This window comes from Oxyura jamaicensis, chromosome 5, assembly GCF_011077185.1.
Source record: "Oxyura jamaicensis isolate SHBP4307 breed ruddy duck chromosome 5, BPBGC_Ojam_1.0, whole genome shotgun sequence".
Classification (NCBI taxonomy): Eukaryota; Metazoa; Chordata; class Aves; order Anseriformes; family Anatidae; genus Oxyura; species Oxyura jamaicensis.
The window spans coordinates 44,538,854-44,559,580 of NC_048897.1; the positions used below are offsets into that span (position 1 = coordinate 44,538,854).

At 41.6% G+C, this 20,727-nt stretch overlaps 1 protein-coding gene across 6 annotated transcripts in view; it reads left to right on the forward strand.

Moving 5' to 3' along the window:
- Positions 1–20,727, forward strand: part of KLC1 (kinesin light chain 1) — a 63,210-nt gene that overhangs the window by 11,105 nt on the left and 31,378 nt on the right. For 2 of the 6 annotated variants that reach the window (XM_035326817.1, XM_035326818.1), the window contains exon 1: positions 7,225–7,576. The exons of 1 other annotated variant lie outside the window; for it this stretch is intronic. The gene's annotated coding sequence lies outside the window, so the exon portion shown is untranslated. Of the gene's footprint in view, positions 1–7,224; positions 7,577–20,727 lie in introns of those variants that run through there. 3 more of the 6 variants (XM_035326819.1, XM_035326820.1, XM_035326821.1) reach the window with 3 other exon arrangements.

Consider the following 20,727-nt stretch of genomic DNA (forward strand, 5'->3'; position numbering starts at 1 on the left):
TAACCAAAGCACTTCTAACAGCCCATGTATTTTAGGTGACGCTCAGGTTTTAGAGGACCCTGGTGGCATTTTTTTTCCTTGAAAAAATTACTAAAAGCTCTGCTTTCTGTGAACTAAATTATGCCCAGCTGGTCACCAAGGTCAAAGCTCAGGGACCCCTGGTTTAAATTCCTATTTTTAATTATTTGCCCTCTGAAGCAAATTTGTAGCCTCAGAGTATCAGTGATGGCCTACGTGCTGATGAGGTAACTTCTTTTACCTTAGCCAGTTTCTGCATGGATTACAGCTCACCTAAATTGAGCCTGGCCTTTTTGGCACAAGGATAACTTTCAGAACATGATCTAATGCAGCAGTATCTGCCAAACTTGATACATGAATAACATCCCTGCACCGGCTCTTCTGTAATGTTCTCTTGAACAGGACACAGATGTAGGAGGAATACCTCTCCTCAGAGAAAGAAATGAACAGGTACAAGGCTGGTTTCTAAGGCCTGCAGGAGTGACTTAAGCAATCATTTCACCCATGTTTTAAGTCTTAGGACTTGACAAGAGTGATATGTCTTCTATATCATTGCAGAGATAGAGAAGAAGTGAAATGTGTCTGTGGCATGTCTCTGAACTTAATACATTTCAGTGGATTTCTCTACTGTCCAGCATGAAAATGTTAAAGCAGATTAAGTTTAAATAAATATATATATATATATATAGGATTTACATCTGAAAATGAAGCAAAAACTCTTCACAATACATACTTGCTGTTGGAAGAGGGAGGCAGCAAGGAGAGTGAATTCATATCCAAACCCCTGGGAATAGTACGATCATCTCTCCTTATCCTGCACCTGCTCTATTTCCCAGCAGGGATATGATGGGGAACAAAATGCCTAGCACAGGCTGTTCTGTTTCCTATTGATTTCCAGAGTGACTCTGCCCTTCTCAGCCCCACGTAGCCAAAGGCATATTCACAGAAGCCATTTTCTGTAGAGACATAATGGGTCATTGGCCCAGAAGCTACACAAATAGTTGTCACACAGCAGAAAGATTTCCATTTCCCTTGGGACGAACTCTGTTATGATAAATTTCCTGGTCCTGTGCAGCTCAGTATGTCTTTGGTTTGAATACCCTCTTAATCAGAGCAAACTCCAAAAATGAAAAGTGAATGTAAAATGGGCTTGCATGAAATACAAGAAATTGCAATCAACTTTGCCTGGATGCCAAATGGATTTGGTGCAATTCCATACAGGGAATATTAGTTAAGGAGGAGAGAGTAGTATTTAACAGAAGAATAGAAAGGTGGATAAGGGTTCTGCAATTACTGCAGCACGTGCAGAAAAGTGAAATGGAAAAGCATCAATTGAAAGGGAGATTAACGACAAATCAGACTTAGGAGCAAACATTTCCAATAGTGATCATGGCACAAAATAGTAGCATGTTATGCTCATGAAAGATTAAACAAATAGGAGCAGAGAGGAGCAGCTTGAATAGTTAGGGAGATGTAAAATCTCTCTTACAAGAGATAAAGGATTCCGTTTGTTTAGCCAAGCAACTTGATGGTCAGGAAAGGAGAAAGGAGTGCAGAATCTCCTGGACAGGTGAGTGGAGGGAGGAACACCTGAGGGGTTTACCCTGGGAGAAATGTCATTTAATGAGGAATGATTTACACATATAAGAGAGGTGTTACATTTGAGGTCTTCCTTAGAAATGCAAACACACAGAGGAATGGGGCTACAGAAAAAGTGATTTTCATAATGAAACTCTGGAGAATTTCGTGAGAAGAAAGTACCTAAAACAAAGGCTCCTTTGCTATGCAAAAATCCCTACAACCACTACCAGTATTATCAAGGTGAGAGTCTCAAGTAATCTAATTGCAACTAATCTGTCAGCAGAGCCTGATGCATTAGCAAACCTCCATAAAGGAATGCTGACAAACCATACAGGTAACAAACACCTGGTGTTGAAAGAAAGGGAGGGGAGAATGTAAGCAGGATTAAAGCAGGCACTTTGAAATAGGTGGAGGTCATCCTCCTGTTTTCTGTTCGTAGCTAAGAAACACACAGTTTGAACACAGATTATTGAAGATTTTGTGTTTGGAAGAGTATTTTCAATGGGTTTGTAGAATAATTTTTTCCTACCAATATCAGGCTTTATCCCAGCAGACAGATAAAGGAGCACTGTCATATTGTATTGCAATCTGAGTATCCTTACTCTAGTAGTGGCCAAGATTGTGATGCTCCGCCAACACAGTGATGTTGATTTTCTCTGAAGGCTTTAACACAACTTCTCCGATGGTTTAGTCACTGAGGTAAGTGAATAGAAAAAGAAATTAACTTCCTGTGACTCATACAAAGTGATTAATAACTCTTATAATCTTAAATGAGCAACTAAAACCCCAAGAGAAAATAAACTCAGTGAAAAGGAAGAGTATAGAGGAAGGAAAGGAGCATAAATGGAATGCTATCCTTGCTGTATAAGCACTAAAAGTCATGCGGAGTGAATATGAAGAAGGTGCTGGTAGTTAACTACCAGCTGACTACAGAACATGAAAGCAAATAAGGAAGATCATCATTTAATCTTTCAATGAAATTAGAGGTGTGGCAGAAGCAAAGAAGGAACAGCAATTGCTGGCTGGGCAGAGTTGTATGTACAGGTGTGAGTAGTCCCTCATACAGGTGGAACCTAATTACATGCAGGGAGTGAAGATGCAAGTCTGAGTATCATCAGGAACTCCAATGCCAACCCTTAACCTGTTGGGTATTTTGATGCTTAAAAGTAGGATCTTGGAAAACAGCGACAATGCCTATGCATTCATATAGCATGGAGTATTATAGTTCGTCAGAGGGTGTGATTCTCAACTGCTTGGTCATTTATTACTTTAAGATCACAGTAGAAATTGGAATATATAAATATAACTGTGTTGATGAAATCATCAAATATTTTTCTTTATATATTAATATTAACATGCAAATTGTCTAATAGTTTCTAGCACTCATCTGATTAACTGCATTAGCTGAGGTTTTTATTTTATTTTTTTTTTAATAGCAAATGTTTTGAAGCTAATCGAATGGGCTTAAATCTTCATTATCTTTTGGGTTCTAACAATGCTACTGCCTGGTAATAGCTATGAGATGAAAAGAATTCTGGATAGCAAAATGTTAATGTCCACAGTAAGCATCCTGCTCTCCTTAAAAAAGTAACAGAAAATAACTAATGAAGTGGCCTGTTGGAGTTGAATTACACTGCGTGCTTTATTTTCTTCTTATTTCACTATGGATAAAGAATGGCGGGGATAAGTATGCCCACCTTCATTTGTTACCACTTTCTAGCAATCTTTGTGACTCTGGAAAAGGAGAATTCACTTGTGCGGAAATGAAGCATATTGACTTTGGAAGCAAGATCATGATCATTGTTTATTTTATGTAGTACTTTAATGCCATACCCAATAGTGGGTTTCCTATGGGATGATCGGGCATCTTGATTATGACAATGAGTCTTTTACACCAGAGTGCCTAAACTTAGGAGGAAAGTCTTCACTCCAAGGGTGGTAAGGCACTGGCACAGGTTGCCCAGAGAAGCTGGGGCTGCCCCATCTCTGAAGGTGTTCAAGGTCAGGTTGAATGAGGCTTTGAGCAACCTGGTCTGGTGGGAGGTGTCCCTGCCCATGGCAGGGGGGCTGGAAGTGTATGAACTTTAAAGTCCCTTCCAACCCAAGCCCTTCTATGATTTTAAGGATCTATGAACTCCATGCTAACAAGGGCTCTCTGCATGCAATAATTTGCAAATGCGTACAAAGTAGCTAGGCTAAAATTTTGTCTGGAACAAAGTACTTTACACTTTTGAGTGCTGATTTTTGTTTCCTGTTTTCCATAAAGGGCATTCTTGTAGGAAATACAAACTAAAAGCATATGCAACAGTCAAACAATAGTGATGAAAAGCCAGATGGGTTGCTGAATCTAGCCTTTCAATATTATTGCCAGAATGCTTTTAAACAGCACGTTAGGAGCAATTGAAATTGTTCCAATGTAAAGCTTTATGGTAGCCCATATTTATAGAATGAACTTATGGATTTTCTAAGACTGCAGGCTTAGATTTTAAAAACCTCTGTCTCTTTTGGAGGAAAGAGCCTCTAACTCCAGAGGATATATATTCTTTAATAACCATGGTAAAATAAATAGGCATACACTTCTTAAACAAAGTGAACCCAAATTTCTTATAAAGGCTTGCTGTAATTGTGGATGTCAGTTAAATTAACTCTTAGTTTGCTGTGTGTATTTCTCACACGGTTGCACCTCAAAACATAAGAGCTTTCTGCTGCATTAGCTGAACTGTTTGCTTTTTCCCTCCACAATGTGAAAACTAAACCCTCTTCTGGGAGAGAAGGGAAATGGGTATATAGAGAATAAAGAATTCAGCATTCTAAATAATACTTTTTGGGATTTTGGTGTAGTACCCATTCAGATAGCTGTAGAAAAACTGTGACCTTGTTGATGGTAGACAGAGAACATTCTACAGACATCATGTCTAGATCACTTCATCCTAAAAACAGGGCACATAGCATAACTAGTTCCCTAAGAGAAGATGGAAATGTGGAGAGCAAACAGCTTTACTGCTAGAGGAACAGGGATAATTCTTATGTAGATGGCACAGGAAAAACAAGATCCAATTGGAGAGGAACTTGTGATTTTCAGGTCAGGCAGGAGCCTGAGGGAGAAGCATGCTCCCCAAGTCCCTTTTGTGTCTGCTCTTCTCCTGTGTGCCATAAACAGAAGGAAGTGATACTGCACTTTGGTTCCATTGAACTAAGCAGCCTTCCTGCACGAGGGAGCTTATAGTGTGTACTACTTACGTGGGAAATTGCAAGCATGCATATACTTCATTAGGCAGCATATTATGAATCAGGGTCATAGCTGGAGTAGTTGCTTTGTTCAAGAGATACTCAGATCCCTTGGGTAAGCAGCTAATTGCAGGAAACCTTTGAAAGCAAATGTGTGATAGGAAGAAAGCAATGAATATTGTTTATTCAAAAGACAGGAGAGGTTTCTTTGAATCAGTTCTCTTGCATAATTATGTAATTAGGGCATGTTCTATTTTTAATTAAATCTCTTGCATATTCATGGAAATCCTCTGAACTTGTGGACCAATTGGCATGACTCTTTTAAAAATGCAGTATGTATAAAGGGAATGCCCTTCAATTCCCCCTCCCCCCCCCCCCCCCTTTCATATTTATTTCAAACACATATTTCACATCATTATACAGTTTGCCTGGCCAATGCCCTGACTTCCCTGTCAGGACAAACTACAGTATGATGATAAACCACTAATACAAAATTGCCAGAGGAGTGTTTTAAATGTAGATGAAAAACACGAGAAGCTGCTGCTCTTAAGTACCAGTATCACAGCTGTTTTTTGTTGGAAAGCTTGACCTGTGCAAGATAGGAATCAGCAGAATTCAGAAAGTATACTACAGTTCCCTCAGCTTTTCAAACCCAACAGTGACTCTCTGCACTTGCAGTCTGTAGCCAATCCATTTTCCCCTAATTTTGTTTCTGTTGGCCTTAGAATCACAGAATCATCTAGGTTGGAAGATACCTCCAAGATCACCGAGTCCAATCTCTGACCTAACACTAACAAGTCCTCCATATGAGTGTCTTTTCCTGTTCTTACACTTCTCTGACTACTGCATTAGCTTTGACTCCATCTTCCTCTTAGGAGTCTTGCTTTCTCACCTGATCCTTGCTGTCACATCTGCCATTTTGTAAATTTGTTCAATGTTTTATGTGAGGGCAAACAGATGTAAGCATAGCTTTATACAATTTACCATTGAGGTGAGGCTGCACATTTTGAGTTCCCACTACACCTCCATAGGTTTCTATAAGCTTATGATTCATACATACTGCAGGAGTTACGCATGTGGTGCTGGGGTGATAATGCACCATAATATTCTGTCTAGACATTAATAATACCTTTATAAAGTTAGGCTGTCACTGTCCCCTGAGGACTCCCAACATACATTGCACTGCTGCATTATATTTAACTGTTTTTCATCTTGGACCTCAATTTCCTCCTTCAGTTCTTCTTCATTAATGCGTACCCTGTGGAACATTAAACAACATGAAGAAAAACACTGTGACTGTTCTTTCTTCTTCAGAGGGAGTGTGAGTGAAATTGGAAGTTGCAAAGTAGTTCTTGTGACAAGCATCACGGCATTTTGGATGAAACTCTTAAATTTTATGCATAAACCTGTCCAACAGTAGGAATCCTTCAGTTAGTTCAACATGCATCCACAACAAGTGTATTGAAACGCAAGCAGCACCCAACGAGCCTTTCACAGAACTTTCACAGAACTGTAGGGGTTGGAAGGGACCTTGAAAGATCGTCGGGTCCAACCCCCCTGCCAAAGCAGGTTCCTCAGAGCAGGCTGCCCAGGTAGGAGTCCAGACGGGCCTTGAATATCTCCAGAGAAGGAGACTCCACAGCCTCCCTGGGCAGCCTGTGCCAGTGCTCCGTCACTCTCACCGTGAAGAAGTTCTCTCACATGTCGGTGCAGAACTTCCTGTGTTCTATCTTGCGGCCATTGCCCCTTGTCCTATCCCCACAAACCACTGAGAAGAGATTAGCTACAAACTTCTGTCTCCAACCCCTCAGATATTTGTACACATTGATAAGATCCCCTCTCAGTCTTCTCTTCTCCAGGCTGAACAGACCCAGGTCTCTCAGCCTTAAAGTCTGAGTCCAGAGGGTGCATCCAGCCTTCTCCTCAGGATTGGACTTCAGCCTGCTTTCCTGGGTGATTTGTACACAAGCTGCTGCTGCTCCAGAGGGGTTCAGCCGAGGACGGCTCAGCATTACGAGTCCTGCTGTCACTCCGCTTCACACAGCCCTAAACCTCCTCAGACACTCTGAGCACCCGACACCACCACCAGCAGTGGTACCCGACCCTGGTGCCGCACCAGCCCTGCGGCACCTGACGGGGCGTTAAGGAAACACCGCATTTTGCTCCGTGCAGAGCCCAGACACGACCCGAGTGCCCTTCCCCTCGGGGCTGTCAGCGGGGTGCTTTGCCCACTTCCCCTCCCCGCCGAGCGCCATGGCTGCGGTCGCTGAGGGGAGGGAGAAGAGCGCGCGGGGGCTGCTGGGAGAAGGAGGGGAGCCGCCATGTTGGGCGGGTCTGTGGGCCGTGCTGAGCCGTGCCGTGCCGGTGGGCGGTGTGGGGCGGTGTGGGGCGGTGTAGGGCGGGGGCAGCACCAGCAGCCGGGGCGGCGGCTGCCAGCAGCTGTCAGCGCCCGCTCCTCAGGGGCCGGGGCCCCTCGCCGAGCGCACCGCGGCCGCCGCTGCCGGGCTTGTCAGCTCCTCACGGGAAGCACCGAAGGCGCCGCGGCGCCCACCCTCTTCCTCACCCCTCCTCGCCCTACAAAACCCTTTTCCTTCCGCCCGCCCATCGCTGACATCCTCCTCCGGTCGCCTCCTTTCCTTATCCCCCCCCCCCCCCCCCCCTTCCCCTTCCCCAGCCCAGCCCCGGGCTGCGCGGCCCCCGCCGCCCCTGCGAGCGCTGCGCACATCGCCCGAGCCTGCAGCACCGAGCGGTGAGCCGGGGAGCGGGGACGGGGATGGGGGGCGCCGGCCCCACACCGCTGCCTTCTCCTTCCTCTCGGCGCCTTCCCCTTGCGCAAACAACAAAAGGACCCTCCGCCGCCCCGCTGACAGCCGGCCCCTTTCGCGTGGGGTGCCTCGGCTCGGGTGGTTTGGGTTTATTTTATCGGTATGGGAGGTGGCTTTCCCCTCTGTTTCGTGTCCCCCTGCTGATCCGCTAGAGCGGAGGCATCCCCCCGGCGGGGCCGGGGACGAGCCGGGCTTTGTCCCTTCCCCTTCCCTCCCTCAGCGCTGCGGTGCCGGCCCGGCGCCGCCCAGGGAGGGGGCCCGGGGGCTGAGGGGGGTTGAGCGGGGCTGAGGGGGGTTGGAAGGGGCTGAGGGGGTCTTGAGCGGTCTGAAGGAGTCTGAGGGGGGCTGGAGGGGTCTGAGGGGGGCCGAGGGGGTCCGTCGGCCTCGCCCATCCGCCGCGGTCAGCCCGTGTCCGTGCGGCGCTTTGTTTTTCCTTCGCCTGTGCTTGGGTTTGGCTGTTGGGGTTTGTTGCTCCTTCCGAAATGGTGGAAGAAGAGGCGGAGACAGCTTCCAGCTTAGGTTTTTGTAAATAGGGACCGGATTTATGTCTTACAGGTCACCCACCCGCCGTGCTCTGAGGTCTTGTACTAAGATCTCGGCCAGACTTGTACAGTGCTAAAATGACGAAGAAAATCATGGATTAGGAACACGTTACGCTAGCAAAATGGCCCTAATCCATACCTGACTTTACTGACAACTGTATCTTTTGGGCACAGATCAATTAGAATGATACTTTCCAATCTTTTTCATCCTGGCTTTGCGTTCCTAATATTTGTAGGTAACAAGATGTCTGATTTGTAAAGCTGCATAGCAGTTGTCTGTGATCATCAAAAGGGACTTGCCTCCCTACAGAACGCTGTGTTATGAGCATATTGAAGCGCATCTTAACAACCAAAGCAGCATCACCTAGTTTAACGCTACTGACTAGCTTTTTGAAGGCTACTAAATCAATGAGGGTGCTTTCACTCTATTTTTTCCCCATTACTCATTTCCCTTGGTGTCTGTGACTTAAATGTAGCAGCGGTATTCAAGTACCAAACATGGAGTCAAAATACAGAATCAGAAAGTAAAAGCAGCTAGAAAGGAGTGAAAGTTTGTTCTTATACTTTGCTTTGAACAGCAAAATGGTGAACAGTGTCACTCATAATATAAATTCTTTCACATCCGTGCATAAAAATACATTAAATGAGGGCTCTTAAAACATAATTTTTGTGTTCTGGCAGCTGGCAGAAGGTTTAGTAACATTTACTCTGTGAAGTAATTATCTGTTTTACTTCCCTTTTTGTACTTGCACTTCGCTTAAATAGGAAACTTATGTCCAAAGGGTGTGTATTGGAAAGCTAAAAAGGAACCTTCGAGATTTGGACAGCTTAGCATTTTAATTAAAAATGTCTCAAACTATTCTGGAAAATAGCTTTATTTTAATTGATTATGAATTCCAAAGCTTCAGCGAAATATGATAGAGGATATTATAACCCTAGGATTATAGATACAATTGAAAGTAACACATTCAGCATTTACTGGAAGCAGAGAGAAAACTGATCCAGATGGTGATTCTGAGCAGAAGACCTCATATTTTGTAAGTCACTTACAGATTTTCTTTGTGAACACATGGTTTCAGAGAACCTTTTTGTGAAACTGTGACAAATATGGAAAACTAGTTGTTCCATTTAGATACACTTTTTATATAATGCAAAACCATGTAGTAAAATGCAGAGCTTTTAAGTTGTCAGTTCCTGAAAGAGACACACACAACAATGCAGTATCACTTCTGCATCATGTTGCAGTTAAAGTTTGGCAACCTTTCTGTTTCCTGAAGGATGATGAAGGAACCGGACAACTCCATTAATGAGAAATTCTAACAGCAGTTCAAGTTTAGTTTCCATTCATTTTCTAATCAAAGAAAACATGCTATGATATGTAATTTCAAAAAGGAATAATGCTAATCCCAAAATGTCTCATGAAGTTGCATCAATTACTGTTCATTAAAATATTGTGACATGCCAACAGAGCCTTATGGAAACTAATTTTTAAAAAGCCTTTGTTCAATGAAAGAAGAATCATGTTCAAAATCATAAAAGAAACTCACAGGAGTCCAGAATACAATCTACTAAATATTTTGGCATACAGTAATCAAAACAATGCTGTACAGATGTATAAGGGATGTAAGAGCAATTGCTGCTTGCTCAGTTTATGAAGAACTTACCGTGATGATGTCAGAAAACTCTCACTTGTGTGCCACCCTTAGGCTGTATATGTATCTGTTTATCTGTGTGTGTTTGTATGTATATCTATATGTGTACACACACATACCTACATGGCTGTTACTTAATTGGGAGCTTGGGGAAATACTGTAGCCTCTCATTCTGCTCTGAGTCCACTTAATGCAGTTTCTGTTTCTCTTGAGATATCGTGGGCTTGTGCAGTTACTCTTTCATCTCTTATTCTGCTTGGCTTCTCTGGAAGATGTATGAGTGGATTTATTCTGGTAATTAACAGCATTTTTTCAGATGCATATCATAATTATTTTAAAAATCAGTGTACAAATATTTGTTAATAATATGAAAATAATATTTTCATAAGGGGACTGGAAAATAAGTGAGTTTGGGAACATTCATGAAGAAGCAAAATATACTTTTGTATTTAAAGTTGAAGAGTATGGTAGCAGACAGTGATGGGGAAACGCCTACTAGGACTATTTAAATAAACCTTTTGTGGTCTGTCTGCTTGCAGGTATAGTTCAGCATGACACATCTATCATAAAAATGGGATGTGGCCAATACCTTCATCATTGCCACAGAAGTGGTTACTTGCAGCACAGGCTTTTCAATTAATATGGCCTGGATAATACTATATTTCCAAGGTGTTTTTTCATTGTTTTATAAAAACATAGTAGGTACCTTAACCAAAGTTTAGAAAAACATTTATTTGCAATGTTAACTCTCATTTTCTTTATAACAAAATCAATGAGCATATAATGTCTAATAGATACCAAGTAACAGTCAAAGACATTGTTCATTTTAAAAAGAAGCCTTTTTGGCATCAAAATAGGGCCGGTCATAATGGTTATATCCTGAGTCAGACTCAGCTTGGGGTATTTTTGAGGTAGTAAAGCTTTCCCAATAATTTCTTTAGTGAAATGTTTTTCTCTGTAATAGCAGGCTGTAGAAATAAGTGTGCTTTCTTTGAAAAATTATGTATCAGTCACCAAAATCAATTAATGCATGACAAAAAAAAGATGCCCTGGTGCTAGCTTAGATTTGCTGAGATGCTTTTGTTGCTTTTACTTACAGAATTTGAATCAAGCACTTTGTTAGAGGGTAAGAGCCAGAATTACAGATCCTTTCAGTGATGTAGGAATTATTTCCACAGGGTTTTGTGCGAGGTTCTTTGACAGATGACACTGTGCTTGTTTTGGAAAATGTTTTATTGTCCTAGACAGTTAATATAAGTAATAATGACAAGCCATAGCAGATAGGCAAGCATGAGAGCTGAGGATGTATGCTTCCAGTACCTAAAATATATTTGGGTGTGTGAACAAAGGACTTGTTCTCAGAGGGCAAACACTAAAGCACAGTTAATACTAATTTTCTTTATACAGTATAAAAAATTAGCATATCTAATTTCTCATACTTGGTAGTTTCTTCAGACTGAGTTAGCTAAGAAAACAGATGCAAGTAATAGTATCTGGCTGTTGATTTAATCACTGTTTGATTCTCTGAATCCAGCTTATCTCCCTTGGGCTCTGCTGTTTAACTCTTTTTAGTGCAGTCAGAAACAATGTTTACCCTAGAAGCAGTTTTGACCTGCAGGTGGAATTGAATTGAATTGATTTTTTCAAATAATTATTATTAGTTATCTTTTTTTTTTTTTTTGCTCTAAATCATGTGATCATCTGGTCTTCTACTCCAAATATGTTTCCCCCCCTGTTGTCTACATAAACATGCAGATTTTTTAGCCTGGTTTCTCAATATCAGGTCTCGCTTACTGGTAAAAGTACTAAATTACCTTTTGCAGGTAGTCTTAAAACTGAGCAGTTTCCTGTGTTGGTTCTCTGTAAATAATTGCCATAAAACCTATTAATTATATTCAGGTGGTGTTAGGGGTATTACATCAGACCTGTAGGTGACTTCACTATATTCTGAAGTGAATATAGCAACAAATGTAACCCATCAGTCACAAGTGCCAGCTGCCTTATATATTGGTAGGGTTGGGGTGGTGGCTAGTGACACCCTAATTGCTATGGGATTGTAACCCTGCACTTGCACAGACCCAGAAAACCATGTAAAAAGCTAATAATAAACTAATTAACATTGATAAGGTCAAGAAGTGTCTGATTTAAAGCTAACCTTTTTGGTAATACTTAATATCTGCCTTTCTTACACTGTGTGTTTTTTATATGTGCCAGGAAACAAAGCTGTATCTAAAAATCAGCATTTTTAAGTGACAATGCTTACCTTTTTCAACATTATCAGATAACTGGCTGTCTATTGTAAATCTTAGTATTTATGGCTGATATACAACCGCTGATTACACACTCATTAACTGTTTCTTACATCATGTGCTGCTATCCCTTTTAGCAGAATATTGTGTAGTGTCCTAATGCTGTGCTTTGTCCAGCAACAGCAGCAGTTAAAAGTTAAGAGCACGCTGCAAGTGCTCTCAATGTTTTGTTACTCGCGTGTGCCATTCCACTGTGGAGAGGGTGGTGGTTGTAAGCTTCCTACAGGACCGCAGTGCCTGCATTCCTGCCATATATCTTGAGTTTGCTCCTTTCCAGCTGACAGCAGTTGAATGATTTGCCAAGCACGGCGTGCAGATTTACGGGCTAGCAGGAGAGGAGGTGGGTTCAGTGGTGGGGGTGGTTCTGCTGGTTTTGCTTCTGAACATAATATTGTGCTTAAGATTGGATGCTTTTATGGATGTTCCCTTAGCAAATAGTGTCGGGCTCTATAACATAGGAAGGTCACAGTTGTATCTTCCAGCTTGAGCACATTCCATGTCCGAGAGGCAGCTGTTGTTCCCTCATCTTCACAAATGTGTTTTGCTGTATGCTCAGCTTTAACGTTGCAGTTGTTCATGTGGTTAAACTGGATGTGTCCCTTCCTATGTGTGTGTCTTGAGAGAGGAGGGATGGCTAAAAAAGCAGAATATTCCCCCCCCACACACACAGGTCGATGTAGATGGCAGCTGTGTGCAATTGGATTAATGCAAGTAGCAGGACGGGGAAGGAGAGGTTACAGGTTTGAGATGGGAAGGCAGCAGCCTCGTAAATTGCTTCTGCTGACAAAATAGTAATATGTAATCAGTGGCTAAGGTTATAGTTGCATGTTTGTTTAGTCTCAGTGATGCTTTATGTAGTTCCACACTTCTGCCACTTGTTCCACGCCCTCGCTCTGTTAACACAGCTGTCTGTATGGCAGCGGGGTGACACAGATTTTGGCTGGGTTTGAGCTCCAGACTTTTTGTGTCCGCTTAAACAAAAAAGTTCCTCCTCTGATCTCATTTCTCTGCAAATCCTCTCCTATCAGATACTAGTGCATGGAAGATGTAGGAATGGAATTGTTTATGATTTCTTTGGATGTACCCCAGTTGCATTCAGCATACTGGATGCTGCTGTATTGCAATACAGAAGGTGCGGGAGTCATGCTGATGTTTATCAGTGTGCTAGCACACTCGACAGTGACCCAGAGGTCTTGCTGGAATGAAACCTCAGGACAATATGTTCATTTTGAGGAGTGGTATACGTCAAGAAGGCTCAGTGGGTGCAAACCTGATCCCTGTGTCTCCGTAAGACAGAGTTCATTTAACAGAGAGGCCATGCTAAAAGCTGGTTGTGTTCTGCTCTGAGTGCTCTGGAACAGAGTGCTGGTCCTTAGTGGGTGCTCCTGGTGGCTTAAAACAAAGCCCAGAGAAGACAGAAAAGGTTTTGTTATCATACTGATACTGTTTTAGCCAGATGTCCTCATTTTCAAAAATTTGTTACCCATCTGTTATCTTCTGAGAAGGCAAGAGGCACCACAGGGTGACTTTGACTGGATGGCCCAGTAATTTGCTGATACTTAATTACATCTGCTCTCCATTGCTCAGAACAGAGGTAAAGACTGATCATTCAATAACTGCTTTTAAGCCTTTCTTACTCAGTAACAGTTTCTCTTGCAGTACTGTTAAGTTAAAATTATATGCTCTATGTTGTTTTTAGAGTCCATTTAAATTTTGCTGTTAGAACACAATTTAGAACTTAAAAAAACCCTGAGTGCTGAGTCTGCAGAATGCAGGTAGGGAGTGAAGGTGCACAGCATATTTTTAAAAGCTGCAGTCAGTGGGATTTGAGTTGCACTGCCTGCATGTAGTTTGTGTGTCCAGTGAATCTGTTTCTTGATCCCCACCCAGTTGTTGTCCTAACAAATGGCCTGGAAATATGCTGGCTGATTTTTTTTTTTTTTTTCTCCTCTCTGCTGGTCTGGCTGCACATGGAACAATACTCAAAAATATGTGATCTGTTGCTTTTAGTGCCACAGTTGTTTTAGGAAGTGACTATTCTGCCATCCGCAGTACTCAGGGATGCTTTCATATCAGATTTATCCAAACGAGACCGTTTAAAATACAATATTCAAAGTGTTACTTTTAATGTCTGTTGTGTCTGTTTTCAATTGAATGGGTTGTTCTTTGCCTGTACACAAGAGGAGTGGTCTGGTACAGCAGGACGATGGCAACTGTTAAGTGAGTGTTGTAGACGCAGCCAGAATTTCTGGAGTCCCAAAGGAGTCCCGGTGCCCCAGCAATCACTAAGATAAATTATGAAAGAGGGCTGGAGCTGGGGCTAAAACTGTGGTTCGATCCTTGGGTGTGAGAGCACCGAGTACTGAGGTGACTTTGTCACATGCTGGGCTAGGGCCTGTGGTACTGCTCTGTGCCTCCAGCCCCGATTGTCTTCAAGACCATCTGAGTAAGCACTGCAGATTACAGAGCACTTAAAAGGGCCATGATTCACAACCTTAGAGCAAAATCAGCTCTCTGCTATGCTGGGTAAGATGCACAGTGAGTGATACAAGGTTGTTTTAGTAGAGGATTGCATCATTTGCTAGGCTTCCTATGAGATGAAATTTGTAAGGTGTAGTGTGGTAGTCTGGTAGCTGGCAATTGCCATTGAAAGTATCAATTTTGGTGGAATATTTAATGGTGTAGAAGGATTTTTTTCTTAATATTACAGACAGCATCTGAACTATCTTATTGTGCACCTCCTCCTGTAGCTACTTTGGAAGAACGAGGCTAGTTGGTTTGGAGGTTTTATTTCCTTCCTTAAATGAAAGGATAAAGGGGAATGTGATTTATCCTAAAGGTTGAAGGGGAGACTCTCTGCGTGGTTTCTGCATCATAGTGTAGGCTATTAGGTAACTTGAAAATCAGATTTAAGGATTTGTTAAATCTAAAGGCTGGCCCATGTTGAAGCAATGTTAGTAGATGGGGCTTTTATGTCTGCAGAAGGACTTGCTGGTTTTCTCAGTTTTGATACAGTTAACCCTTCCCTTCAACATCCACGAGCCTGCAAGAGCAACATAATCTGTGCTTTCAATAAATTGCCCCTTAATGGGAAGAATTGCTGGCAGTAATGCAAGGCAGAATGTGGCCTTCCCTGCCCTCCCTGCATGCATTTTATTTTTGTCAAAGGTCACAGAAATGCCATAAAAAGTAAATTTGGTAAAGGTTATGGGTCTGATGTTAGTAAGTAGAAGCTGATGTGGTTTTTAATGTATTGTGGAAGTCTGATTTGATGGGAACACTCTTGTACTTTTACCTAAGTGCCATGTAGAGTTAAGATAGGTAACGTAATTAGATGATTACTTGAACTAGTCAGGAAAAGAGTTCATGTCCCAGAAAGAAAAATGCAAAATGGAAGAACTAGAGTCAAGCTCAAAAAATGGTTTATTTACACTATTGACAACTTAAAATTGCAAAACATACATAATTAAAACCACTTTGCAGTTATTAGACATCTCTATTCCAGTCCCAAATAGATTCTCTCAACCTGCTAGAATCAGTCTACAGAAAACATCAAGACTCAAGATTCACCGAAGACATGGCTGCACAAGTTGATAGGCCCATCAAGAGTGAAGCGCCACTCCCACAAAGAAATAAATATAGACAGTTGGAATATTGAGAGTAAAAAAAAAGGGATTTGATAGTGATGATGGATTTGTAACTCAAATCGTCTTGACAGTATTTCTTTAAAAATAGTCACAATTTCCTTTCAGTCTGCTTAAAGCAGGTAATTTATGAAGCATGTCTTTGTAATAACAGCATACTAAACTACAATACATTTTTTTGAATAATTATCCTTGAATTTTTTCTTTGATTCATGTGACAAACATTTTTAATTTTTAAAAGCTTGGTATAAATATGATGACTTTAAAAATCATTCACCTTCTCCCTCCTGATGCATTTAAGAATGCTGACTCTGCCTTTATGTAACTGCTCCATGTAGCTGTAGATGATTTTGTTAAAATGCACCTTAATCTCCAGTGTGCACAGCGAGGTGGGCTTTGTGGTCAGAAGCACAAGGTAACTCCTGTGGCCAGTGTCACAGGGAACAGGGCAAACACTCATCTTTTCTTGAGGTGTATTTGCGGCTGGTTGAAAGTGCTTATTAGTGCTCACAAGAAACTAGGGAGTACTAGCTTTGGAGAAAAGCACCAGACGCTGTTTGGTGTTGACGCAGCAGTCAGCAGCCGTGCACAAAAGCAGCGACTCCCTTGCTCCAGGGGGTAGGAGGCCAGGATTTGTGGTCTGCCATCTTCGGAAGCTACATGGGCATAACTGAAATTAACAAATTGCCATTAGAGCTCATTGCCCAAGACTACCAAACAGTGGAAGAAGTTTTTGCTCCATTTTATTATTTCGGAAAAAATTGGGGTTTCGATCTTACTGGGGGCCTAAGGATATTAAATAAGTATGCTGTTTCAGATGTAGAGAAAGGCACGTGTGTACTGCCAACCTGTGAGAGATGATATTAACCTTAGTTAATAGAGTTAGGAAGTGTGTACCTTCTTGAAAGTACAGCTTTTGGCATAGTTCCTCTAAACACCTGACTGGGTCTACTGAACACACACCTGTCAGATTGCTCGTGCACTTGCTTCAGCTTTGACAAAGAGAAATCTCTGATGTGCTAACAAGTGGCTGGAAAGGTCTTATTTCCACCTAGCTTCGTGTGAGATCTGAAATGTTAGGACTAAGGAATGTATACAGAGATTAAATTGTTCATGCTCATGATGCACATGGGCTGGTTGCAGCATCCACGGAGATGCTGCTCTCCAGAGAAAGAATAATTCACTGTGATCCACTGTAATTTTAGGATATGTCACTATTCTGGTTTTTAATCACTACCGATTTTTAGTACTTCAGAATGGTAAAATGTACTGGGGGAGCTGTGCTAGAAGGAGGAGGCTTGCATTTGATGCCATTCCTACTTGTACACAAATAACAGGGGTAGGAATAGTAATGTGTAGCAGCATGGCTATATCATAGGGGATCTCTGCTGCAGTATGGGAGCAGGATGGGATTTGGCCACGGGCTGCAGCGTTATGGAATTACAGGTGTGGCTGAACCTAAGAGGAAATAATTGCATTGGTGGTTCATCAGCTAGATCTTCACAGCTTGTGTTCTTTCAGAGCTGCCAGCATCACCCTGTAAAACATAAAAACCACAAAAGTTATAAAACATAACTACGTTTTGCTGTTATATCTTCTATTAGCAAATCTAACTTGTTACCCTGCTTTTCTCCTTTAATAATTTTAATCTTGCAAAGAATCCAAAGGTTTCCTCAATGAAGTATGATCTTTATAGCAAGCTACGTGGCTGAAAGATTCCAAAATGTATCAAAGCAAATGCACAGTGACTGTTCTTGGGCTAAACTGGCACGTAGCTCTCTTCACTTAAACATAGCTTAATGCCATGGATAGGCTTAATGATGGCCAGTGGGTTACAGAGGGCACGATGCAGGTGTAGAACATGTGGCTGTGCAACCTCATCCCAGAGATGTGATGTGGACAGTAGGCTTCACCCAGCAGTGTTAACAAAAAGCAACAGATGTGCTGGTTCCGCTCGAAATCCCTGCAGTATTTGGTGGTACTGGTGTTTTATGCTTCCTGGTTTACCTTCATAGGTGCTGAGCCCTTGCACAGTGTGAGTGTATGTCTGGTTTTCTTACCGCCAAAAAAAAATGTCTTGTAGTGTCAAGGTTGGAGGTCAAATTATGAACTTGGTTCTGAGCTTTTTTTCCGAGTGTGTGCCTTTGACATTAAAGAATTACAAGAGCCCTCTTTACAGTGTTTACCTTGAATACCTTCATTTTAACCAAGTGGCACCGCAGCCTTCTGCATTCAGGGTTAGCTGTGAGCTGAAAGCTGGTAAAAGGAGCACAATAAAGGGGGTTATTTTTGTTTGCTTTTTTTCTATTAAATTTGGATGCTTACTAGCAGGAACTTGATAGAAAAAAAGTGAGTCCAAGGGGTTAATTCTTTTTTTTAGACATGTCCTGTTCTAGAGGCCTTCACACAGCTTAAGATTGGTTGCTCATCGATCTTTCCTGCTTCTGGTCAGCAGTTTATGGGCTCCAGTATGTGCTGCTAATTGTTCTTACCAAGTTATTTTTAAGGTAGATTGTGTATGCATGTGCTAAATTGCAAAGACACTTTCTGAGATCGTGTATTTGGAACCCTGAGGCAGTACTGAAGTGCGGCAGTACTCTGTTTATAGAACTGGGCCAGCGAGGGTACCTCAAGTCTGACCTCCAGCAGAGCGCTGCTTCCAGACACAGTTCAAGATTTTCTGTTCTCCAGAGGCTCATACTCAGATTCAAATATAGTATTATGACAAGACTCATATATAGCACTGGCAGTTCATCCACAGTCCTGAATATGTCAAATACAGAGGAAAAACCATGCTGTTTCTTAGGTGGCATCAGAGATGCATGTATCAGAATAAAATGCCTGAATGTAAAGGGTCGTTGTAATCAAAAGGAGGGCAAGTCACAGGAAAAGAGAGGGTGTAAGTTTCTTTAGGTGTGGGAATATGGCTTGTGGTAGTAGGAAATAGCCTCATGGAGAGAAAGTAACATCTTAGAGTGAAAGAATCATTCTTGTGTGTGTGTGTATGTATATATTAATGTATTTATATATATCATATATATATTTTAGACTTGGACATATGTGACTGTAAGCTGTAACAGCAGTATGTTCAAACTGGATGTTTCTTACCCGAGTCCTTTTATAAACGCGTTTGAGTGTATGCAAGACATCCCTGGGTGATTCATCCCTGCCGTTTCTGACGAGCATGTGCCCTGAGCTGCCTTGTTAGGAGGAGGTGCAGTTCATATAGTGGTTGACATAGTGCTCCTCTTCTATGGCAGGCAGTTATTCGTGTTTGATGATGATTTTTTTTTGTGCTTGGAAGGCTTGTGATCTTGTTGGACTTGTTTGAGAAGCAGTCTCCCACCCTGTGCAGATGAGCAGTAAAGCACCAGCATTTCAAGATGGAGAGCTCTGTGATGCAGTGAGATGTGTGCCTGGGCTGAGCCCGGAATTAATGCCTTGTAAATGGCAGCTAACACAGAATGAAACCAGCACATACCAGATCCAGGGTACGGAGCCTTGGTATGTAATTGAGGAGACACTAAGAGTGAAATTAGGGTTAAACGCCCTTGAATAGACCAATTATTATTACAAAAAAGAGAGCTGGTAGGTACATATTAGAAGTACAAAAAGGTCAAACTAATACATGCTGTATCTGCGTGGAGTTTTCCAGCTCACGTAGATGATGGGACAAATAGGCATGGCTTGGAGGTCCTGTAGTTTTTACTGTTAGGGTAATTATTTACTTTTTCTTGTATGCAGACACCTTATTCTGTGTCAGCTGTCCTGCCTGTATTTTCAGAGGAAAAATTTCAGGGAGAATTTGATTTGTTGCAGGACTCAACAGATTTTTTTTTTTTTCCTTTTGTATTTTAAAGCAGTGATGGTCAGACACTAGATGCATTTTAAAATGTTTCTTCCAAGCTTTTAGTACTTAAAATGTGACTATTAAATCCTGAAAATATCAATACAGAGAAGAAACTTTTAGAGATACATAATAAGGAAATAAAGTTTAACTCCAAGAATTACAGCTGTTTTCTTTTATTGTTGCCTTTAGGCAAGGAAAAAAATGTCATGAGTTTCTTAGAAAAGACAAGTGTTCTGCCTTGATAAGTTCTTGTATGCAGAGGAGGATTCGTATGGTTGTATGTATTCTCATTCAAGAACTCAAAAATTATGTGGTACTTTTTGTCTAAGTAAAATTTCACCTTAAACATGAACCTTTTTATTCTTTGAGATAATTTTCAGGGAAGTGACAATTTTTAAAGTAGGTGAGTACAGAAAATTATTTGTGTTTACGAGACCCTTAAATGAGAGTTCAAGAGCTTGAATAGTTTGTTCTGGTGTGCACGTGTGTCTGTAGGAGAATTTGGGCACAAACTATAGTGTCAGCAGTACCAGTGTAATTGTTTTAAAAGTTTTCTGGCTAAAAAAAATACTTAAACTGATTAAGGATACAGCCAATAAGTAGTTTGCATGTGATGGGATTATCCCAGTAGCAACATGACAGCAGCCTCGGCTCTCTTTTGTTTCTGCTTCCCCTGGTTCAGATTTTTAGTATTCCCCATCTATTTCTTTGAATGAAGTTACAAAATTGATTGGTGTGAAATTCTGCGAAATCCTCTTTGGTAGGTGTAACTTTATAAGCTTTTTATAACTGTCCAAGTTTGCTATTTTAGTGTTAGAAGCAAACTGCTTCCTTTTTAAAGGTGTTTGAAAAGTGGTGAGCGACTTAGTACACAGAATGGTCTGGTGGTAAATAAAACAGGGTGGCAACACTCGAGATCTGCACAGGCACATATTTAATCTGATACATAAATTGAGTAAGCCAGCTGGCTAGTCTGTAACTCTGACGTTGCATTTGTTTCCCTCATCCACGGTTTTGTTTTCCAGCTCTAAACCTTTGTGCATCTTGATTTTTATTTTTTTTTGGTCAGTTGTAAATT